The following is a 23,947-nucleotide window of genomic DNA, read 5'->3' on the forward strand; positions in this document are numbered from 1 at the left end:
GTGCTCTAAAAGCTAGGCACTGCTGAGAGTTGAACTCAGGATCTCCTGTTTACAAGACAGGCGCTTTAACCATCTAAGCCACAATGCCTTAGTGGCTGTTTTGGTTTTTTCAAAACCATGGTCTACACTGCTCTTCAACATTTGAGTAATTTGTTAAAGAAGAACAAATCTTACTATAGCAGTAATGATTTGAACTAGCAATGGAAAATTGGGCTGTTTTGCAGTCTTTTTAGCTGAAACTATTAAATTTAAAAGAAACTCACATGAGAAGTGGGATGTCATGAATTTAGAATCACAGGATAAGATAATTCACAAATGCCACAAACACCTACCAAAAACTCAGATGTTAGGCTCAGTATAAACAAGAGAATTAGTGTGTTTAACCAGCACGGGATTATAGACGATGAGAAAATATCGATTGAGATCTAGATGGTCATGATTCTTGAAGCCTTTAACTTCTTTTAGAATTAGACTGGACGCGGTCTTCATAGACTAGGCACAAATTCAACTGTGGATGCGCTAAAGCCTAGGCACTGCTGAGAGTCGAACTCAGGATCTCCTGTTTACTAGACAGGCGCTTTAACCATCTAAGCCACAGCGCCTTGACACCTGCTTTTTCTTCTAAAACCATGGAGTATCCTGCTCTTCAACATTTGACCGATATGTTAGAAAGGAGCAAATCTTACTATGGCAGTAATGATTTGAACTAGCAATGGAAAATTGGACTGTTTTGTATTATTTTTAGCTGAAACTATTACATTTAAAAGAAACTCACATTCGAAGTGGGTTGTCATGAATTAAGAATCACAGGATAAGATGATTCAGATTTGCCACAAACACCTACCAAGAACTCAGTTGTTAGACTCAGTATAAAGAAGAGAATTAGTGGGTTTAACCAGCACGGGATTATAGACCATGAGTAAGAACCTACTGACATCTAGATGGTCTTGATTCTTTAAGCCTTTAACTTCTTTTAGAATTAGACTGGACCCAGACTTCATAGTCTAGGCACAAATTGAAGAGTGGGTGCTATAAAGGTTAGGCACTGCTGAGAGTCGAACTCAGGATCTCCTGTTTACAAGACAGGCGCTTTAACCATCTAAGCCACAATGCCTTAGTGGCTGTTTTGGTTTTTCCAAAACCATGGTCTACACTGCTCTTCAACATTTGAGTAATTTGTTAGAGAAGAACAAATCTTACTATAGCAGTAATGATTTGAACTAGCAATGGAAAATTGGGCTGTTTTGCAGTCTTTTTAGCTGAAACTATTAAATTGAAAAGAAACTCACATGAGAAGTGGGATGTCATGAATTAGGAATCACAGGATAAGATAATTCACAAATGCCACAAACACCTACCAAAAACTCAGATGTTAGGCTCAGTATAAACAAGAGAATTAGTGTGTTTAACCAGCACGGGATTATAGACGATGAGAAAATATCGATTGAGATCTAGATGGTCATGATTCTTGAAGCCTTTAACTTCTTTTAGAATTAGACTGGACGCGGTCTTCATAGACTAGGCACAAATTCAACAGTGGATGCGCTAAAACTTAGGCACTGCTGAGAGTCGAACTCAGGATCTCCTGTTTACTAGACAGGCGCTTTAACCATCTAAGCCACAGCGCCTTGACACCTGCTTTTTCTTCTAAAACCATGGAGTATCCTGCTCTTCAACATTTGACCGATATGTTAGAAAGGAGCAAATCTTACTATGGCAGTAATGATTTGAACTAGCAATGGAAAATTGGACTGTTTTGTATTATTTTTAGCTGAAACTATTACATTTAAAAGAAACTCACATTCGAAGTGGGTTGTCATGAATTAAGAATCACAGGATAAGATGATTCAGATATGCCACAAACACCTACCAAGAACTCAGTTGTTAGACTCAGTATAAAGAAGAGAATTAGTGGGTTTAACCAGCACGGGATTATAGACCATGAGTAAAAACCTACTGACATCTAGATGGTCTTGATTCTTTAAGCCTTTAACTTCTTTTAGAATTAGACTGGACCCAGACTTCATAGTCTAGGCACAAATTGAAGAGTGGGTGCTCTAAAAGTTAGGCACTGCTGAGAGTCGAACTCAGGATCTCCTGTTTACAAGACAGGCGTTTTAACCATCTAAGCCACAATGCCTTAGTGGCTGTTTTGGTTTTTCCAAAACCATGGTCTACACTGCTCTTCAACATTTGAGTAATTTGTTAGAGAAGAACAAATCTTACTATAGCAGTAATGATTTGAACTAGCAATGGAAAATTGGGCTGTTTTGCAGTCTTTTTAGCTGAAAGTATTAAATTGAAAAGAAACTCACATGAGAAGTGGGATGTCATGAATTAAGAATCACAGGATAAGATAATTCACAAATGCCACAAACACCTACCAAAAACTCAGATGTTAGGCTCAGTATAAACAAGAGAATTAGTGTGTTTAACCAGCACGGGGTTATAGACAATGAGTAAAAACCAACTGGGATGTAGATGGTCATGATTGTTTAAACCTTTAACTTCTTTAAGAATTAGACTGAACCCGGAGTTCATAGACTAGGCACAAATTAAACAGTGGATGTTCTAAAAGTCAGGCACTGCTGAGATTTGAACTCAGGATCTCCTGTTTACGAAACAGGCGCTTTAACCAACTAAGCCACAGCGCCTTGATGTTGGTGTGTTTTTCCAGAGCCATGGAGTACCCTGCTCTACAGCATTTGACCGACATGTTAGAGAGGAGCAAATCTTACTATAGCTGTAATGATTCAAACTAGCAATGGGAACAAAATTACTGACATCTAGATGGTCATGATTGTTTAAGCCTTTAAATTCTTTAAGAATTAGACTGTACCCGGACTTCATAGACTAGGCACAAATTATACAGTGGATGCTCTAAAATGTAGGAACTGCTGAGGGTCGAACTCAGGGTCTCCTATTTACTAGACAGGTGCTTTAACCAACTAAGCCACAGCGCCTCGAAGGCTATGAGGGTTTGCAAAGCCATGGACTACCCTGCTCTTCAACATTTGACGATATGTTAGAGAGGAGCAAATCTTACTATAGCAGTAATGATTTGAACTAGCAATGGAAAATTGGGCTGTTTTGTTGTATTTTTAGCTGAAACTTTTACATTTAAAAGAAACTCACATTCTTAGTGGGATGTCATCAATTAAGAATCACAGGATAATATAATTCAGATATGCCACAAACACCTACCAAGAACTCAGATGTTAGGCTCAGTATAAACAAGAGAATTAGTGTGTTTAACCAGCACGGGATTATAGACGATGAGAAAAAATCTACTGAGATCTAGATGGTCACGATTTTTGAAGCCTTTAACTTCTTTTAGAATTAGACTGGACGCGGTCTTCATAGACTAGGCACAAATTCAATAGTGGATGAGTTAAAACTTAGGCACTGCTGAGAGTCGAACTCAGGATCTCCTGTTTACTAGACAGGCGCTTTAACCATCTAAGCCACAGCGCCTTGACTCCTGCAGTCTGTTCTAAAACCATGGAGTATCCTGCTCGTCAACATTTGACTGATGTTAGAAAGGAGCAAATCTTACTATGGCAGTAATGATTTGAACTAGCAATGGAAAATTGGGCTGTTTTGTATTATTTTTAGCTGAAACTATTACATTTAAAAGAAACTCACATTCGAAGTGGGTTGTCATGAATTAAGAATCACAGGATAAGATGAGTCAGATATGCCACAAACACCTACCAGGAACTCAGTTGTTAGGCTCAGTATAAACAAGAGAATTAGTGTGTTTAACCAGCACGGGATTATAGACCATGAGTAAAAACCTACTGACATCTAGATGGTCTTGATTCTTTAAGCCTTTTACTTCTTTTAGAATAAGACTGGACGCAGACTTCATAGTCTAGGAACAAATTGAAGAGTGGGTGCTCTAAAAGCTAGGCATTGCTGAGAGTTGAACTCAGGATCTCCTGTTTACAAGACAGGCGCTTTAACCATCTAAGCCACAATGCCTTGGTGGCTGTTTCTGTTTTCAAAACCGTGGTCTACACTGCTCTTCAACATTTGAGTAATTTGTTAGAGAAGAACAAATCTTACTATAGCAGTAATGATTTGAACTAGCTATGGAAAATTGGGCTGTTTTGCAGTCTTTTTAGCTGAAACTATTAAATTGAAAAGAAACTCACATGAGAAGTGGGATGTCATGAATTAAGAATCACAGGATAAGATAATTCACAAATGCCACAAACACCTACCAAAAACTTAGATGTTAGGCTCAGTATAAACAAGAGAATTAGTGTGTTTAACCAGCACGGGATTATAGACGATGAGAAAATATCGATCGAGATCTAGATGGTCATGATTCTTGAAGCCTTTAACTTCTTTTAGAATTAGACTGGACGCGGTCTTCATAGACTAGGCACAAATTCAACAGTGGATGCGCTAAAACTTAGGCACTGCTGAGAGTCGAACTCAGGATCTCCTGTTTACTAGACAGGCGCTTTAACCATCTAAGCCACAGCGCCTTGACACCTGATTTTTCTTCTAAAACCATGGAGTATCCTGCTCTTCAACATTTGACCGATATGTTAGAAAGGAGCAAATCTTACTATGGCAGTAATGATTTGAACTAGCAATGGAAAATTGGACTGTTTTGTATTATTTTTAGCTGAAACTATTACATTTAAAAGAAACTCACATTCGAAGTGGGTTGTCATGAATTAAGAATCACAGGATAAGATGATTCAGATTTGCCACAAACACCTACCAAGAACTCAGTTGTTAGACTCAGTATAAAGAAGAGAATTAGTGGGTTTAACCAGCACGGGATTATAGACCATGAGTAAAAACCTACTGACATCTAGATGGTCTTGATTCTTTAAGCCTTTAACTTCTTTTAGAATTAGACTGGACCCAGACTTCATAGTCTAGGCACAAATTGAAGAGTGGGTGCTATAAAGGTTAGGCACTGCTGAGAGTCGAACTCAGGATCTCCTGTTTACAAGACAGGCGCTTTAACCATCTAAGCCACAATGCCTTAGTGGCTGTTTTGGTTTTTCCAAAACCATGGTCTACACTGCTCTTCAACATTTGAGTAATTTGTTAGAGAAGAACAAATCTTACTATAGCAGTAATGATTTGAACTAGCAATCGAAAATTGGGCTGTTTTGCAGTCTTTTTAGCTGAAACTATTAAATTGAAAAGAAACTCACATGAGAAGTGGGATGTCATGAATTAAGAATCACAGGATAAGATAATTCACAAATGCCACAAACACCTACCAAAAACTCAGATGTTAGGCTCAGTATAAACAAGAGAATTAGTGTGTTTAACCAGCACGGGATTATAGACCATGAGTAAAAACCTACTGACATCTAGATGGTCTTGATTCTTTAAGCCTTTTACTTCTTTTAGAATTAGACTGGACCCAGACTTCATAGTCTAGGCACAAATTGAAGAGTGGGTGCTCTAAAAGCTAGGCATTGCTGAGAGTTGAACTCAGGATCTCCTGTTTACAAGACAGGCGCTTTAACCATCTAAGCCACAATGCCTTGGTGGCTGTTTTGGTTTTCAAAACCATGGTCTACACTGCTCTTCAACATTTGAGTAATTTGTTAGAGAAGAACAAATCTTACTATAGCAGTAATGATTTGAACTAGCTATGGAAAATTGGGCTGTTTTGCAGTCTTTTTAGCTGAAACTATTAAATTGAAAAGAAACTCACATGAGAAGTGGGATGTCATGAATTAAGAATCACAGGATAAGATAATTCACAAATGCCACAAACACCTACCAAAAACGTAGATGTTAGGCTCAGTATAAACAAGAGAATTAGTGTGTTTAACCAGCACGGGATTATAGACGATGAGAAAATATCGATTGAGATCTAGATGGTCATGATTCTTGAAGCCTTTAACTTCTTTTAGAATTAGACTGGACGCGGTCTTCATAGACTAGGCACAAATTCAACAGTGGATGCGCTAAAACTTAGGCACTGCTGAGAGTCGAACTCAGGATCTCCTGTTTACTAGACAGGCGCTTTAACCATCTAAGCCACAGCGCCTTGACACCTGCTTTCTCTTCTAAAACCATGGAGTATCCTGCTCTTCAACATTTGACCGATATGTTAGAAAGGAGCAAATCTTACTATGGCAGTAATGATTTGAACTAGCAATGGAAAATTGGACTGTTTTGTATTATTTTTAGCTGAAACTATTACATTTAAAAGAAACTCACATTCGAAGTGGGTTGTCATGAATTAAGAATCACAGGATAAGATGATTCAGATATGCCACAAACACCTACCAAGAACTCAGTTGTTAGACTCAGTATAAAGAAGAGAATTAGTGGGTTTAACCAGCACGGGATTATAGACCATGAGTAAAAACCTACTGACATCTAGATGGTCTTGATTCTTTAAGCCTTTTACTTCTTTTAGAATTAGACTGGACCCAGACTTCATAGTCTAGGCACAAATTGAAGAGTGGGTGCTCTAAAAGTTAGGCACTGTTGAGAGTCGAACTCAGGATCTCCTGTTTACAAGACAGGCGCTTTAACCATCTAAGCCACAATGCCTTAGTGGCTGTTTTGGTTTTTCCAAAACCATGGTCTACACTGCTCTTCAACATTTGAGTAATTTGTTAGAGAAGAACAAATCTTACTATAGCAGTAATGATTTGAACTAGCAATGGAAAATTGGACTGTTTTGCAGTCTTTTTAGCTGAAACTATTAAATTGAAAAGAAACTCACATGAGAAGTGGGATGTCATGAATTAAGAATCACAGGATAAGATAATTCACAAATGCCACAAACACCTACCAAAAACTCAGATGTTAGGCTCAGTATAAACAAGAGAATTAGTGTGTTTAACCAGCACGGGATTATAGACGATGAGAAAATATCGATTGATATCTAGATGGTCATCATTCTTGAAGCCTTTAACTTCTTTTAGAATTAGACTGGACGCGGTCTTCATAGACTAGGCACAAATTCAACAGTGGATGCGCTAAAACTTAGGCACTGCTGAGAGTCGTACTCAGGATCTCCTGTTAACTAGAAGAGCGCTTTAACCATCTAAGCCACAGCGCCTTGACACCTGATTTTTGTTCTAAAACCATGCAGTATCCTGCTCTTCAACATTTGACCGATATGTTAGAAAGGAGCAAATCTTACTATGGCAGTAATGATTTGAACTAGCAATGGAAAATTGGCCTGTTTTGTATTATTTTTAGCTGAAACTATTACATTTAAAAGAAACTCACATTCGAAGTGGGTTGTCATGAATTAAGAATCACAGGATAAGATGATTCAGATATGCCACAAACACCTACCAAGAACTCAGTTGTTAGGCTCAGTATAAACAAGAGAATTAGTGTGTTTAACCAGCACGGGATTATAGACCATGAGTAAAAACCTACTGACATCTAGATGGTCTTGATTCTTTAAGCCTTTTACTTCTTTTAGAATTAGACTGGACCCAGACTTCATAGTCTAGGCACAAATTGAAGAGTGGGTGCTATAAAAGCTAGGCACTGCTGAGAGTCGAACTCAGGATCTCCTGTTTACAAGACAGGTGCTTTAACCATCTAAGCCACAATGCCTTGGTGGCTGTTTTGGTTTTCAAAACCATGGTCTACACTGCTCTTCAACATATGAGTAATTTGTTAGAGAAGAACAAATCTTACTATAGCAGTAATGATTTGAACTAGCAATGGAAAATTGGGCTGTTTAGCAGTCTTTTTAGCTGAAACTATTAAATTTAAAAGAAACTCACATGAGAAGTGGGATGTCATGAATTAAGAATCACAGGATAAGATAATTCACAAATGCCACAAACACCTACCAAGAACTCAGATGTTAGGCTCAGTATAAACAAGAGAATTAGTGTGTTTAACCAGCACGGGATTATAGACGATGAGAAAAAATCTACTGAGATCTAGATGGTCACGATTCTTGAAGCCTTTAACTTCTTTTAGAATTAGACTGGACGCGGTCTTCATAGACTAGGCACAAATTCTTTTTTTTTTTTTTTTAAATATATTCTTTATTTCAGTTTTTGTCCAATTGAAAAGGAATACACAATTATACACAAAGACAAAAAATAAAAGAGAAATAGAGAAAGGACGATTACACAATAATATACATAATATAAAATAATATAATATATTTAAATAAATAAATACATAAATCTCTTAGCTGCATTTGGGATTCTTAGGGACAGGAAGAACCCCGGGTCATCATAAACCAGTAGTAATTTCCAGTTATCATAGGTGGAATTACAGTCAACAAACCCAAACAATATTGCGTATATTCTTCCAGCCTCTTTAGCCAAACATCCCATTTCTTAGCTTTTATTTCAGACATAAAATAAGATCTATATAGCTGCCTTTCCATTTTAATCTGGTAGTTCAATTGAGAAATAATCATATTCCAAGGGGCTACATTAATTTGTTTCCATGAGCGGGCAATCATAATTTTCACTGATATGAAACAGTGGATAAAAAATTGTTTTTCATTATTGCTACAATTAGGCCATTCTAAGTGTAGTAAAGCCGTTACAGGAGATCGAACAATCACTTTTGTTGTTAAAGCAAAAATTAAATCATAAATATTGGACCATAGGTTTTTTACACCCGCGCAGTCCCACCAGATATGAAGAAAAGTCCCTCTTTCTATTCCGCATCTCCAGCACATATCTGAACAATTGCTATACATTTTGTGCATTCTTGATGGTGTCAAATACCATCTGTTTAATATGTTAAATTGGGTTTCAGCCAGTGACAGCGAATGAATAGATTTCGTAACATCATATAGAGATCTATACCAATTGTCCTGATCTATCTTTATATCTAACTCCTGTTCCCATACATCAGTAGCATATGGAATATGATCAAGCATAACATAGTTAATTAAATCTAAACCCTTAGATAACACTTTATTTACATCCTTTCCTGTAAATATTTTCTTTAAGCGAATTGACAGCTCTTGACTAGGTTTCCATAAATCTTTCAACAAGAAATTTTTCATTCTCAGATATTTATCTGATTCTTGTGTTAGTTGAAAAAAAGGTTTAGGTCCCCCGGGGGTCAACAATTGATCTAAAGTAAATATACCCTTAGTTATCCATTCGTCAAGATTTATATTTGAAATAAAAAGTTCCACAAATTTAAGTTTAGAAAAGGACGGTATCCCTTTAGTAGGATTTAATTTTTTCTTGATCGACTCCCAAATTGGAAGAATCTGTCCCAAAATTAAATTAGAACTTTCTATTTTTAAAAGAGATTTTGAAGTTAGGGGATACCATACTATGTGATGTAAGTTATCAATACCATCTGTACCCATCTCAATTGCATACCACCCTTCATTAATGGAATGCTCTAATTGTAATCTGTAAATATGAACCATTATGTTTGCCAGATATATATTTTTTACAATAGGAAAACCCAGGCCTCCATACTTCGATTTGCATGCCATAACAGCCAATTTTATTCTTGGTTTCTTAGCTTTCCAGACAAAGCATTCAAAGCTCGCCTGTAGCATTCTTAACCACGAGTCCGGAACCCTTAATGGAATCATTGAGAACAGATAGGACCATTTTGGAACTATATAAGAATTTAGTATATTAATTCTGCCCCACCAGGAGAATTCTTTATTTCTCCATTCTTTTAGCCAGATATTTGTTAATTTCAATAGTCGAATAAAATTGGTCTCAACTAATAACGGCATAGATTTTGTTATGTATATACCAAGATAAATAAAATCAGATTTAGCCCAAACAAAATCGAATTGTTTTTTAATCTGTTCAATTAAAGAGTTTTCTAAATTAATATCTAATAGTGTTGTTTTGTTTGTATTTATTTTATAGTTCGAGACCTTACTATATTCTTTAAATTCCACCATAAGATGTTTTAAAGAGACTCGGGGATTAGTAATAGAAATTAGTATGTCATCTGCGTACAGGTTGATTTTTAACTCCGAGTGTCTAGTAGAAAAGCCTTGAATATCATAATTGTCTCTAATGCTAGTAGCTAAAGGTTCTACCGAAAATATATATAGCAATGGAGACAAGGGGCAACCTTGTCTTGTTCCATTTTTTAAAGCAAACCATTTTGAACAAATATTTGGTCCTACTGTCCTAGCAGAAGGATTGGAATAAAGAGCCATAATCGCCTTATGAATCCAGCCAAGAAATCCAAACTTAGATAAAACTTTACTCATAAATTCCCTATTCACCCGGTCAAAGGCCTTCTCTGCATCCACTGACATTATAATAATTGGAATTTTTTTCTTCTCTGTTTGATCTAAGATATTTATAATTCTTCTAATATGGTTACAGGATGATCGGCCCGGGATAAAGCCAACTTGGTCCGGATCAATAATAGATTTAAGAATAGATTTTAATCTATTAGCAAGAATAGAGGAATACAATTTCACATCAACATTGATACGGGAAATTGGCCTGTAGCTGGCGGGATCTGTCGGGTTTTTCCCTTGCTTCAAAATAGGAAGAATATTAGCTCATGACATTTCAATAGGAAGTTTACCATAATTAGCAATAGAGTTAAAAGTAAGAGTTAAAGGATCTAAAATTTGTAGACTGAATACTTTAAAGAATAGATTTGTAAAGCCGTCTGGCCCAGGGGTTTTATATTTGACTAATTTAGATATTACTTCTCTTAATTCCGCTGGGGTTATGTCTTCATTTAAAATAGCTCTCTGCTCTACAGATATCTGAGGGAGGTTTATTTTATCCAAGTAGTTATCTATTTCTTCTGGAGAGACTTTATTATTCAAGTTATAGAGTTTCTCGTAGTATTGGTTAAACTTTTCACCAATTGCTTCTGGTGTTGAATAGGTTTTATTGTCCAGTATTATCTTATGGACTCGATTACTAGTTTTTAATTTCTTCAGTCTATTAGTCATCATTTTATCTACTCTATTACTACAACAGTAATATGTAGTTTTTAGTTTCTCCATATTGATAACCGTTCTTTCCAACAATTTATCATTGATACGGACTTGGATTTGTTTAATTTTTTCCGATTTATCTAAAGTTGGGTTTTTTTGTTTTCTAAAAGTTCCTGATTATACAACAGATAAAGCTCCGCCAGTGTTCTTCCTTGTTTTCTTATAATTGTATTTTTCAGCTTAATTAAATATCCTCTCATTACTGTTTTGAAGGCACACCAATTGTTTACAATTGAGGTATCATTGGGATTATTTTCCTTAAAAAATAAGTTAATTAGATCAGATAGATATTTCACATTGTCTTTATTAAGGAGAATAGAGTCGTCTAGTTTCCAAGTAGTCCGTACGTTCTTATTAATATTATTTTTAATATCCATAATAATAATATTATGGTCTGACCAGGTGTTATTTCTAATCTCGATTTTTTGAATCCCATTTATAAGAGATGGAGAACATAATATATAATCAATACGAGAGTAGGACAAATGAACATGAGAAAAGTGCGTAAAGTCTCTTTCAAGTGGGTGGAATACTCTCCAGGTATCCATAAGTTCATGATTATTTAAAGAATTATTGAAAGCTCTTGCTTAAGACTTTATCTTTTTTTCATTAGCTCTTTTTTTAGAAGTTTTCGTATCTAAATTACTATCTAAGACACAATTAAAATCTCCTGCTATAATACAACAACCGGTCTTAATATTATCTACCTGATCTAATATCTTATTCAAAAGATGTACTGGGGAGATATTTGGTAAATATACGTTCACCAATGTAAACCACTCTTCATTTAGTTTGCAGACTACAATTAAGAATCTGCCTTCCAGATCATGAAATTCAAACTTAACTTCAATTTGGAGTGCTGCAGAAAACACTATTGCAACTCCTTTTTTTTTTTTACTTCGTTTGAGGCATGAATCATAATCGGAAATTTCTTTCCTCCCCATTTAATTTTATCTATTCGTCTCCAATTGGTCTCCTGTAGAAAGCCTACATCTATATGCTCTTTACATAAAAAGTTATATACTATAGAGCGTTTATGTGGCGAATTTAAACCTTGGGTGTTGACTGAACACACCTTGATCATTCAAAGATTCTTGGGATCCCCTTTCTCAAATTCCCTATGCAGCCAAACATAGACCAATTAACAAAGAAACAAAATAATAGTAAAAAGAACATAACACACATAAATCCCCTTCATTCTCAATATTATCGCAAAGTCTAAAAGCTGGGATATATAAACATACATATATTTTCTTAGCCTTCTGATAAATAAGGCCAAAGAAAAACATAAAACGATACACATATCTCCAGAGACAATAGGCGCACGGCCTGTGTCCCCTCGAGTGAGAAATCTCCTAAAGGACATATCTCCTATGTCTAATTTAAGACATACGGTAGAGTAAGCGATACTCGCAGACTATTTAGTCTATTATCTGGGAACAGAAAGGCTTTCCTTAATATTGAGTTATTTCGAATGACAAATTTTCTTCCTTCTTTCCTTTTCCCTCTCTTCCTTTCTCCTCCCTCTCCCTTTCCTTTGAGTATTTACGTTATCATTATACATGCTATCATTTTGGGAAATAACAAAGAGAGAGAGAAAAATAATAAAAAAAAAAAATAAAAAAAAAAAAACCACATCAAAAACATAAATTAACTATAAAAATTAGATATTCATTTCATTGTCAATCCAAGTCAGTACTAATAAATTACCTAAAGCTATTTCATTTCCAATTTTACCATAAGGATTTAATTTCAAATTCTACTATGAAGCAAGGTATAGTTGCTCTCAACTAAAAGATAAAGTGCAAAATAATATAAACATACTTTAATTACTATCCTCTTAAGTGAATAAAGTGCAATAAGATTCTTTGTGCATAGGGATAAGGAGTTTAGTCCATAGTTATATTTTAGTAGTTACTCCCAATTTTATAGTATCAAGGTAAAGTGTCAAAGTGCAAACCTATATACGATTTAGTTCAGATTCCACTGTGAAAAAATAATTTAATTACCATCATCTTAATATGATGGGTATAGAATTCATTATACAAAAGATTAAAATATATATTAAGATAGTATTATGTATTAGTAAATGCTCCAAATTTTATCTTATAAACTAATCTAAAGTGCGTGTGATATGAGCAAGCCTATAACTATTTCTGGTTTTACTATGGCGCATTAATTATTTGTTAACCTCTTAATAGAATACAATTATTTTCTTTATGCCTACAGGTATAATCTCGTTATTTCCATTTTTTCTTTTTCCTTCTCCTCCCCCCCTTACTATGGATATGGGCTGATTATAGCTACAATCTCCGTAGGCATCTCATTATGAGTCAGTTATCTTTCTAAGAGTAGCTATAATTTCAATATTAATTATCTCTTACTACTCAGAATAGTACTGAGTGATTTACTCAGATTGAACACTGATCTCTATAATTTAAAGATCCACGTTGAAATACACAACACAAAAAAAAAAAAAAAAAGGAAACATAAATTAACTTTAAAGATTAAGTATTCATTTCATTGTCAAACCAAGTCAGTATTAATAAATTGCCTAAAGCTATTTCATTTCCAGTTTTACCATAAAGATTTAATTTCAAATTCTACTATGAAGCAAGATATACCGTATTTGCTCGATTATAAGACGAGGTTTTTTCCAGAGCAAATGCTCTGAAAAATACCCCTCGTCTTATAATCGGGGTCGTCTTCTCAGACCCCCCAAACAACGTCTGCTGGGGCCATGCTGCTTACCGGTCGCGAGCAGCGTCTCTTCTGTTAGAAGCAGGAGGACAGGAAGCTTGCAGCGTCCTCACAGAGCTCTATCTCCCCCTCCCTCCTCTGGGGGCGGGGCCAGAGAAGTTGCTCTACAGCCGGTCCCCTGCAGAAGTCTTCGAGTGAGAGATCTGCAGTTCAGGTAAGGGGGTGGGGGAGGGTTTTTGGGTAAGTATGTGTGATTAATGTGTGTTTAATGTGTGAAGTATGTGTGATTAATGGAATGAATGAGTATTTAAATGTGTTTGTGTGTGATAGCATGGATGTGTAAGGGGGGTGGGGGTTGTAGCATGGCATAGGGAGGCTGTAATCCCACTACTATCATCCCCAGGTTCCAGCATGTACTGGCTGCCTTGGCTTGATAGGAGTGTGATTGCTGTTAGCAGTTTGATATATATATATATATATATATATATATCAAACTGCTAACAGCAATCACACTCCTATCAAGCCAAGGCAGCCAGTACATGCTGGGTTAAAAGGCATATCATGGGGCTGAGTGGCATATAGGGGGTTAAAATGCATTTCTGGACCTCCAGAAATGCATTTTAACCCCCTATATGCCACTCAGCCCCATGATATGCCTATATACCTCCAGAAATGCATTTTAACCCCCTATATGCCACTCAGCCCCATGATATGCCTTTTAACCCCCTATATGCCAGAGTGGCATATAGGGGTATAAGGCATATCATGGGGCAGAGTGGCAAATAGGGGGGTATAAAGCATTTCTGGGGGCAGAGTGGCATAACTGGGGGGGGCAGGTTGGCAAATAAAAGGAAATTTAAAAAATATATTTTTCTCAATCATAGCTTTTATTAAACATGAAAAAATAATTTACATGAATTAATATTTACTGGTAAAACTTTTTTCCTATAGGGTCGTCTTATATTCAGGCTTTTTGTTTTTTTCCTAAATTAATATTTTGATTTTGGGGGGTCGTCTTATAATCGGGGTCGTCTTATAATCGAGCAAATACGGTAGTTGCTCTCAACTAAAAAATAAAGTGCAAAATGATATAAGCATACTTTAATTACTATCCTCTCAAGTAGATAAAGTGCAATAAGATTATTTGTGCATAGGAATAAGGAGTTTAGTCCATAATTATATTTTAATAATTACTCCCAATTTTATAATATAAAGGTAAAGTGTCAAAGTGCAAACCTATATACGATTTAATTCAGATTCCACTGTGAAAGAATAATTTAATTACCATCATCTTAATATGATGACTTTAATTACTATCCTCTCAAGTAGATAAAGTGCAATAAGATTATTTGTGCATAGGAATAAGGAGTTTAGTCCATAATTATATTTTAATAATTACTCCCAATTTTATAATATAAAGGTAAAGTGTCAAAGTGCAAACCTATATACGATTTAATTCAGATTCCACTGTGAAAGAATAATTTAATTACCATCATCTTAATATGATGGATATAGAATTCGTTATACAAAAGATTCAAGTATATATTAAGATAGTATTATGTATTAGTAATTGCTCCAAATTTTATCTTATAAACTAATCTAAAGTGCAAGTGATATGAGCAAACCCATAGCTATTACCGTTTTTGCTATGGCGCATTAATTATTTGTTAACCTCTTAATAGAATACAATTATTTTTTTTATGCATACAGATATAATCTCGTTATTTCCATTTTTTCTTTTTCCTTCTCCTCCCCCCTTACTATGGATATGGGCCGATTATAACTACAATCTCCATAAGCATCTTATTATGAGTCAGTTATCTTTCTGAGAATAGCTATAGTTTCAATATTAATTATCTCTTACTGCCCAGAGTAGTACTGAGTGGCTTACTCAGATTAAACACTGATTACTATAATTTAAAGATTCACAAAAAAAAATGAAAAAAAGGAAAATTAATGATTATTAAGCTTTAAAGTTTAGAGATTTGCACCATTCTTCCAATTTAAAAGGCAAGTCAAAAATTCTCATCTGGCCCTCCCACCACACTCTCACACTAGAGTTATTAGTCCAGTTGTATTTGATGTTATTTTGCCGTAGGTCCTGCAATGATGATGCAAATCCTCTTCTCCAGCTTCTCGTTTGGTAAGACAAATCTTGAAAGATTAGAATATTATGATATGGGTCTTCTTTCAAATTGCTGAGTTTCTTAGCTCTCAATATTTGCTCTTTAAATACTACAGAATAGAAGGCAACTATAACGTCTCGTGGAACCTTATCTGATAAACCATTCGGTCGTCTCAATCTATGGAATCTTTCCATTATCCGGTCAGGATTTTCTATAACCACTCCCAATGTTTTATAAAAATCCAGCAAAAAAGATTTGAGTTGTTCTTGAGATACCGTCTCTGGAATATTGCGAAAACGCAGATTTGTTCTTCTTGCTCTATCCTCCAACTCTCTAATTTTTTGATCGATTATATCCACTCTTTGGGTGACACTTGTGATGGATTCCTTCAGGGCTGAATAATTTATGTCTAGGTTGGATAATTTACATTCCATGGTTGCAATCTTATTGGTCAGCTCACTTAACTCTTGTTTAATTTCTATTGAGCCTTTAGATATTTCTTTTTTATTTCATCGAAGTGGGTGACCATAAAGTCTTGAGACACAGATGAAGACGGACTTAAACTATTACGCTGTTGAAGATCTTGGAATTCATCCCACTGAGCTGTTACTGATAAATTTGGGTTTTTTTCCTTGGTTCTTTCTTGTGAGGGAGAAAAAAATTCTGCTACAGATCCAGGTTGTTTGTCTTTCCTTTCTTTTCTGTCTCTTTTAGGTTGTTCCTTGAGAGTGGTTTTTTTAGTTGCCATATTTGTATATTTAGTACACACACAAAAAAATAAAAAATAAAAAATAAAAGAGTCTCTTTTCGTTACTTGTAATATAATTCTAATTTTTTCCTTTTCTTTTCCTTCCTTCTCTTTTCTCTCTTTTTTATTATTATTTGGCAGTACTCCGATGAGCGATTAGGCGGTTTATACCTCAGAAGGCACGTTTGCCACTTGTTTTTTTTTTTTTTTTTTTATCCTCCAGTGCTGCGGCCCCCTGTCGCCAATGTAGTGCAGCTGCCTGCCGCTATCTCCGGAGGTGGTGCCTGCTACTAGAGTCAATAGTGCGGCCGCCTGCCGCCAACGAATAATGCGGCCTCCTGCCGGCGATGGTGCGGCCACCTGCCGTCAGCAGCAATGCGGTCGTCTGCCGCCAATAAAAAATATAAACTGTGTGGCCGCCTACCTCCTGGGACTCCAGCACCACTACAGTCCTCATATTGCGGCCGCCTGCCGCCGATAGTGGAAGCTGCCGCCTGTCACCCGAAATATCGCGGCCGCCTGTCGCCGGTAGTAACGCGGCCGTCTGCCGCCGGTAGAAACGCGGCCGATTGCCGCAGATGGTAATGCGGCCGTCTGCCGACTGCCTCCCGCCGCAAGTGCTTTTAAGGATGCGGTCTCCTACCGCAGATAGTAGAGCCGCCTGCCGCCGTTGTTCGTGCGGCTACCTGCCGCTGATATTTGTGCAGCTGCCTGCCGCCGATATTCGTGCGGCCTGCCAGCCGCCGGTGTGTAGCTGCCGCCAAACTGCTGCTGCCGCCGGTTTGCTGCTGCTGCCACCTGCCTCAAGCTCCCGATCTCGTCTCTCGCGAGCTAACGCTCGCGTTCACCTGCCATGCTGCGAGTATGCTGCTCCACCCCCTCCGACGTGCGTAATCACGTCATCACCCCAACACGTCGACTAGGCACAAATTCAACAGTGGATGCGTTAAAACGTAGGCACGAAGGGGGGTGTCCGACCGCCGAGTAAGCTGGACGCTTGAGCCATTGTCTCCGCCGCCGCTCGCATCTTTCTTTGGCTAATCCGCGCACATCGCCTTCATGGGTCGCTCCAAGAAACCGGCCGCTGACCCCTCTACACCGGGGGACCGTTCACGCTCCTCCAATCCTTCCCTCCGCGAATATTTCCGGACCCCGGCGGTCCTGGCCTCCCAGGCCCCTGAGGACCACGAGGCCTCGTCTCCGGCCAGCTCCTCATCGGTTGAAGGGCCGGCCCCGGCGCTACACTTACCGCCTGCATCCCAGCCTCCGGAGGTGGTGAGTCTCTTCTCCTCGGCACCGTGGAAGTCCGATTTTTCGCTGCTCATCGCGGAGCTCAAGCAGGTGGTTCGCGATGAGGTCTCTGCTGTACGCTCTGACCTGGCCACGTTGGAGAAGCGTGTGCAGACCCTCGAGGCCTCCGCGACACAACATCTACAGGCACATACTCAGGCGCAACAGACGACTACTCAACACGCTCGTTACCTGCAAGAACTCCGCCGCAGGATCGAAGATCTTGACAACAGGGGCCGTCGACACAACATACGCGTCCGTGGGATTCCGGAGTCCGAGGGCCCGGAGGATGTGACGGTGCTCCTTACGCGTCTCTTCAATGATCTCCTGGGTCGTTCGGCTGACTCCCTGATGCCCTTGGATAGGGCCCTCCGCCCTCGTGGTGGCCCTGGGACCCCCCCCAGAGACATTATCTGCCACCTTACGGACTTCTTGGTGAAGGAGGCCATCATGCTTCGCGCCCGTGAGGTGGGCACTTGGCTGTTCGACGGGCACCAGGTGTCCTTCTATCAGGACCTCTCCGACCTGACTCTGCAGGCCAGGAGGGCCTTGCGGCCGCTGACAGCTGAACTGCAGAGGCTGAGTATACAATATCGTTGGGGGCCCTGGTCATCCGCCACGACAATCGGCCTCTTATCATCAGGCACTACCAGGATGTCGGTGGCGTTTTGCAGCATCTGGGCCTCTCGGACCTCCGCATCTTGGATTGGTCATCTGCGGATGCGGTTCTTGGCTCTCTTCGCACCCCAGCTCTACCGCCTCGGAGCCGTGGTCGTCTGGATCTCGCCCGCAGGGATTCTCCTCGCCGTCGGGCCTCCCATGCGCAGCTCGCCTTGGCCTCTCGCCGTCGGGGCGACATTGAAGAGTAACGGTTTGTGAGTTCTTGCGCTGTTGCTGCCATCGCCGTCACCTCACCTGTTATTCACCCCACGCTCCCTGGACTCTTGTTGGGGCTCTCTTGTTGACATTAGCCTCGTTTTTTTTTTTTTTTTTTTTTTTTTTTATATATATTATTTATTTATTTATTTAGTTTGCGCCGTGTTCCGCTAATACATGCTCTCCGCTCTCTACACATTTATTTGTTTGATACTATCGCTTTCTAGTGTCATACAGGCTCAGTCTACGCTGGACTTTGTGTACCACTTGTCCTGCACTTCTGTATGCGCCTGTCATGATCTCGCCACGTCTCCTAGGCGGGAATTTTCCTTTTTATTATTTTTGTTCTACTGGGCTCCATATGCAATGCTACTGTTACTGCTGAATGCTGTGCTCTGGTGGGGGGGGCGGGGGTGCTATGTGGTTATCTGGGTCCTTTTTTTTTTTTTTGTGCCGTCTGATATCCTCGCTACCCGGATGTTATGCGTGCCTCCTGTGCACAGTTTACTACGTTATTTACATATTCTGTGTATATGTTTGCGCTTACCATGTTTTCATTCAGTCTACTGGGTGGCTCTTTACATCTCCTCACGTCTCCTATGCAATGATTCCTGTTGGTGCTGCGGTCTCTGACGCGGGTGGGGGGAGGGTGGGGGAGTTTGTGGTTTTTTGCTTTTTTTTGTATGTGTGGCTCCCTCTTGTATTTTACTGAGAGTGCTTGACATTGTTCATGGGTCTCGGCGCTTCGGTTCGCACTTGGTGACGTGCGATGGTTATTGTTATTGTTACTAATGTTACTCTCGTTCATGTGTTCCTTGTCACTGTGCTATACCTCAAGGTCTCTCTATGAGGCGGTTGTTTCCGTCACTTAATATCCAGGTTGTATGGCCTGGCCATTGCTCTCCACCCCTCCCATTCTCCCCCCTTTCTTCGCGGTTCTTATGCTTTCTTTTGGGTCTGCGAGCGGCGGCTCTTATTGGGCTCGTCTCTTTTCTCCTCTTTCCTTTTTCTTCTCTTTTGTCTCTGGTTTCCTCTCCTCTCTCGTTGGTCGGCCCCTGCCCCCTACACGATCTCGCCCTTCAGTTACTGGGTGCGGTGTTCCCGGTGGGCGCAGTTGGTGTCTTTCTCCTTTCTTTCCCCTCTCCTTGCCCTTTCCTTTTCCTTCACCTCCTTGCCTCTCCCGCCCCTCTTCTCCCTCCTTTGCTCTGTGTTTCCCCTCCTCTTTCCTTTCCCCCTTTTTTTTTTTTTTTTTTTTTCCTCTCTCTTCCTTTCCTTTGTTGTCTTGGTTGTTGTTGTTGTAGCGGTTGTTGTTCGTGTCCCTCTCTGTCTCTGTGTGATGTCCGCAATGACTGCTGGTATGAATCTGCTCTCTATTAATGCACGTGGACTGAATACTCCAGAAAAACGTTCCTCTCTTTTACGTGATGTCAAGCGTGGGAGAATTGATGTTGCTTTCGTGCAGGAGACACACTTCTTGAAGTCCAAGGCCCCCAGGCTACTTTCTCGATTCTTTCCCGCTGGGTTTTTCAGCGATAACCCTTCTGCTAAGTCCAAGGGTGTGGCGATGCTTTTCTCTAATCGGCTTCCATTTCATTTGCTTGATACTCGGGAAGATCCCGGGGGGAGATTCTTGTTGGTGAAGGGGAGGATTCTGCAGCAAACTTATACGTTTGCCAATGTCTACCTTCCCAACAGAGGTCAGCCTGTTGTTCTGCGCCGTGTCTTTCGGGAGTTGGAGGGCTTCCAGGAGGGGATCCTTGTGCTTGGGGGTGATTTCAATGTGTCTTTACATCCCGCCCTGGATACTTCTTCTGGCACGTCCGGGACTCCTCGTCACGTTCTTCGTAAGATTTCAGCTATCCTCTTAGAACACCGGCTATTGGATTGTTGGAGAGCCTTGCATCCTTCCGACCGGGATTACACCTTCTACTCTATGTCTCATCACTCCTACTCTCGAATTGACTATTTCTTTCTTCCCTGCCACCATGCTTCTCTCTTGCGTAGCTCCACTATTGGGGTCACTACTTGGTCTGATCACGCCCCAGTCCTGCTTTCCTTGCTCTCCCCATTGGCCCGCCCCCTGGAGCGTTCCTGGCGCCTCAATGAGGCGATTCTCTCTGATACCGCTGTCGGTGCGGAGGCTCTGGAGGTCCTCCGTCGGTATTTTGAGGAGAACTCGATCCCTGAGACCCCGTTGTTGACGGTCTGGGAGGCGCATAAGTGCGTGATCAGGGGTCACTTTGTCAGTGTCTGTTCTCGTCGTAAACGTTTGGCAGCGGCCAGGGTTGATGAGCTCTATGGTGAGATTGCGGAGGCGGAACGGGTTCATAAGTCTTCTGGTTTGGGAGCTGACTTGCAGCGCTTGCTTGCTCTGCGGGGTGAATTAGCCTCTATTCTTAACGAGCGGATGCAAAGATCCTTTGCCCGCTCTAGAGCTCTGTTTTATGAACATGGGAATAAACCGGGCAAATACCTTGCTAGGGCTCTGAGGGCGTCTCGCAAGTCGGTGTATCTCTCGAGAATCCAATCCTCTGACGGCCAGCTCCGTTCGCTTCCCTCGGACATCGCTGCCTGTTTCAAGACGTATTACGAGAAGCTGTATAATGTGCGCGGGGGGGGTCGCCTTCGGCGCCCCGTGTGGAGTCGGACGAGGTCCGGCGTTACTTGGAGCGGACTATCAGCCGCAAGCTCACTGCAGAGGCGGCTGCCTCCCTTGATTCCCCGATCACGCTCCCTGAACTTTTGCTGGCCCTTAAGTCCTCACCCCCTGGTAAATGCCCTGGCCCGGATGGACTCCCGCTGCGGTATTATTCCACATTCAAGGATCTCCTCGGCCCCCATTTTGTAGCCGCCTTCAATTCCATCCTCGCGGGTGACCGCATTCATGATCATACGTTGCTGGCCTCGATCACCCTCATTCCCAAAGAGGGCAAGGATCCGGATCACTATGGCAGCTACCGCCCTATCTCTTTGCTCAACTCTGATCTCAAGTTGTTTGCCAAGGTTCTCGCCAATCGGATTAAACCTTTCCTGCCCTCTCTGGTCCACCCGGATCAAACCGGCTTCGTTTCTGGTCGGGAAGCGCGAGACAGCACTATTAGGGCTCTTTCTCTGATGCATTTTGCTAAACATGCACGTGTCCCAGTGGTCTTGCTGTCTACCGACACAGAGAAGGCCTTTGACAGAGTTGATTGGTCCTTTCTGTTTGCCTCTCTAACGCACATGGGCTTTGGCCCCGGGCTGCTCACTTGGATCCGCGCTCTTTACTCCACTCCAGCGGCGCGTGTCCGCGTCAATGGTATCTCCTCTGCCCCTTTCAGTATTAGAAACGGCACGCGCCAGGGCTGTCCGCTATCCCCCCTTTTATTTGTTTTATCCTTGGAACCCTTGTTGCAATCTATCAGGGGTAACCCGGACATCAGCGGTCTATCCGTGGGGGGCACGCACCATAAGGTTTTAGCGTACGCAGACGACCTCCTCTTCACCATCTCTCAACCGCGGCTGTCTCTCCCTATCATCATGCGCGAACTATCGCTTTACGGTGCTCTTTCAAATTTTAAGATCAACCCTTCCAAATCCGAAATTCTTAACGTTACCTTGCCTTGTTCTGAAGTTCGCTCCATCTCGCCATGCTTCTCTTTCCGATGGAGTGCTGATAGAATTAAGTACCTGGGAACATGGCTCTCCCCTGACTTCTCCCAGCTTTTTCGCTATAACTTCCTGCCTCTCCTTGCTGGGGTGCAGGCAGATTTGCTACGGTGGAGATGTCTGATGATTTCCTGGGTGGGCCGCATCAATGTTATTAAAATGTCTATCATGCCTCGTATACTATACCTTTTTCAGACCCTCCCTATCTCTCTTCCCTCGTCGTTCTTTGTGTCCTTGCGACAGACTCTTTTGCGGTTCGTTTGGGGATCTCGGGCCCCCCGTGTCCGTTTCTCCACTTTGATTGATTTTGCCCAAAACACAGGGGGGCCTGGCGCTGCCTTGCCCTCGCTCTTACTACAGGGCATGTCACCTTCTCCGGATCGTGGAGTGGGCCCATGGCCCTAGTCATAAGCAGTGGGTGGCTGTTGAGTCTGGCCTCTTGGGATCCCCTGCTGGTGTGCTGCCCTGGTTGTCGATTCCGGCGGCCCGGTCTCTGGCCACGCCTCACCCATTTATACGGGCCACGTTGGACGTCTGGCATTCCGTGCTCCGGCACACCCGACTTTCCACTATCCCCTCCCCTCTGACCGCTGTCAGGGACAACCCCGATTTCCCACCCGGCCAGGGGCAGTTCCTTTTCCCTGCCCTTCCCTCTGACCGGACTGGCAGTATCCGCTCTTATTGGTCGCCTGCGGGCCTTAAGCCCCTGAGCCAGCTCTCCCCTTCTTCACCTCCCTCTTTTTCCGATGTTTTTAAGTATGCGCAACTTCGCAGTTTCTGTTGCTCTCTACCCCGACAACACAATCTTTCTCGTGCCCTCACTGTGTTTGAGGATCTCTGTGTGGCGCCCTCCTTATTGGCTCATGGTGTCTCCCGTCTGTACGGCCTTCTCCTCGACGCTTTTAACCCCGTGCCACCGGCGTTTATGGGTCGCTGGGAGTCAGAGCTGCGACTCACCTTCACGCGGCCCCAGTGGGAGAGGATATGTATTCTCAATTACCGTTGTTCCTGGAGTGCCAGAGATCAGGAGATGTCATATAAGTTGCTGGCCCTCTGGTATCGTCCTCCTGCACTACTCTCTACCTACCGCCCCGATGTTCCTAACCGTTGTTGGCGGTGTAACGCCACCCCGGGTTCCCTCCTCCACATCTGGTGGGAGTGTCCGAGTATTGTCCCTTTCTGGACTGCTATCCATTCCACGCTTCACCGCTTCACGGACTCGGTTCCCCCTCTTACTCCGGAGTGCTTCCTTCTTTTCCATATGCCCCAATCCGTCAAGTGCTTTCGGAAATCGGTACTTTGCCATTTGTTGGTGGCTGCTAAGGCTTTAATCCCTTTACGCTGGGGCTGTCCTGCCCCCCCCACGTTCGCTGAGTGGGTGCTCAGGGTGGAGCGGATCCGGGCCCTGGATGAACTTCATTATCTTGCTTCTGGGAGCATGGAACGGTATCAGGCCACGTGGTTCTATTGGCTGTCTTTCGTGAGTGACCCTGTTATTCGTCCCTTGTTGGAGTGATTTATGTACTGTACGTCTTTGCTGTCTTCTTTTCTCCTCTTTCTTCTTCTGTCTTTCTTTGTCCTTGCGTTGTAGTTTTTTTTTTTTTCTTTTCCCTTTCTTTT

General features: G+C 41.2%; 15 non-coding genes across 15 annotated transcripts; all 15 read right to left on the minus strand.

The window, feature by feature from the left end:
• Window positions 1–14: 14 nt before the first annotated feature.
• Window positions 15–88, minus strand: TRNAT-UGU (transfer RNA threonine (anticodon UGU)). Its single transcript has one exon. It is a non-coding gene; the product is annotated as a tRNA-Thr (tRNA).
• A 440-nt stretch (window positions 89–528) lies between these two features.
• On the minus strand, window positions 529–602 carry TRNAT-AGU (transfer RNA threonine (anticodon AGU)). The gene has a single exon. It is a non-coding gene; the product is annotated as a tRNA-Thr (tRNA).
• Window positions 603–1,040: 438 nt separating this feature from the next.
• On the minus strand, window positions 1,041–1,114 carry TRNAT-UGU (transfer RNA threonine (anticodon UGU)). The gene has a single exon. It is a non-coding gene; the product is annotated as a tRNA-Thr (tRNA).
• Window positions 1,115–1,554: 440 nt separating this feature from the next.
• Window positions 1,555–1,628, minus strand: TRNAT-AGU (transfer RNA threonine (anticodon AGU)). The gene has a single exon. It is a non-coding gene; the product is annotated as a tRNA-Thr (tRNA).
• A 438-nt stretch (window positions 1,629–2,066) lies between these two features.
• Window positions 2,067–2,140, minus strand: TRNAT-UGU (transfer RNA threonine (anticodon UGU)). The gene has a single exon. It is a non-coding gene; the product is annotated as a tRNA-Thr (tRNA).
• A 440-nt stretch (window positions 2,141–2,580) lies between these two features.
• On the minus strand, window positions 2,581–2,654 carry TRNAT-CGU (transfer RNA threonine (anticodon CGU)). Its single transcript has one exon. It is a non-coding gene; the product is annotated as a tRNA-Thr (tRNA).
• Window positions 2,655–2,889: 235 nt separating this feature from the next.
• Window positions 2,890–2,963, minus strand: TRNAT-AGU (transfer RNA threonine (anticodon AGU)). Its single transcript has one exon. It is a non-coding gene; the product is annotated as a tRNA-Thr (tRNA).
• A 437-nt stretch (window positions 2,964–3,400) lies between these two features.
• Window positions 3,401–3,474, minus strand: TRNAT-AGU (transfer RNA threonine (anticodon AGU)). The gene has a single exon. It is a non-coding gene; the product is annotated as a tRNA-Thr (tRNA).
• Window positions 3,475–3,910: 436 nt separating this feature from the next.
• TRNAT-UGU (transfer RNA threonine (anticodon UGU)) lies at window positions 3,911–3,984 on the minus strand. Its single transcript has one exon. It is a non-coding gene; the product is annotated as a tRNA-Thr (tRNA).
• Window positions 3,985–4,422: 438 nt separating this feature from the next.
• TRNAT-AGU (transfer RNA threonine (anticodon AGU)) lies at window positions 4,423–4,496 on the minus strand. Its single transcript has one exon. It is a non-coding gene; the product is annotated as a tRNA-Thr (tRNA).
• A 438-nt stretch (window positions 4,497–4,934) lies between these two features.
• Window positions 4,935–5,008, minus strand: TRNAT-UGU (transfer RNA threonine (anticodon UGU)). Its single transcript has one exon. It is a non-coding gene; the product is annotated as a tRNA-Thr (tRNA).
• Window positions 5,009–5,448: 440 nt separating this feature from the next.
• Window positions 5,449–5,522, minus strand: TRNAT-UGU (transfer RNA threonine (anticodon UGU)). Its single transcript has one exon. It is a non-coding gene; the product is annotated as a tRNA-Thr (tRNA).
• Window positions 5,523–5,960: 438 nt separating this feature from the next.
• Window positions 5,961–6,034, minus strand: TRNAT-AGU (transfer RNA threonine (anticodon AGU)). Its single transcript has one exon. It is a non-coding gene; the product is annotated as a tRNA-Thr (tRNA).
• Window positions 6,035–6,472: 438 nt separating this feature from the next.
• TRNAT-UGU (transfer RNA threonine (anticodon UGU)) lies at window positions 6,473–6,546 on the minus strand. The gene has a single exon. It is a non-coding gene; the product is annotated as a tRNA-Thr (tRNA).
• Window positions 6,547–7,498: 952 nt separating this feature from the next.
• On the minus strand, window positions 7,499–7,572 carry TRNAT-UGU (transfer RNA threonine (anticodon UGU)). The gene has a single exon. It is a non-coding gene; the product is annotated as a tRNA-Thr (tRNA).
• Window positions 7,573–23,947: the final 16,375 nt, after the last annotated feature.

Source organism: Spea bombifrons, chromosome 2, assembly GCF_027358695.1.
Source record: "Spea bombifrons isolate aSpeBom1 chromosome 2, aSpeBom1.2.pri, whole genome shotgun sequence".
NCBI lineage: Eukaryota > Metazoa > Chordata > Amphibia > Anura > Pelobatidae > Spea > Spea bombifrons.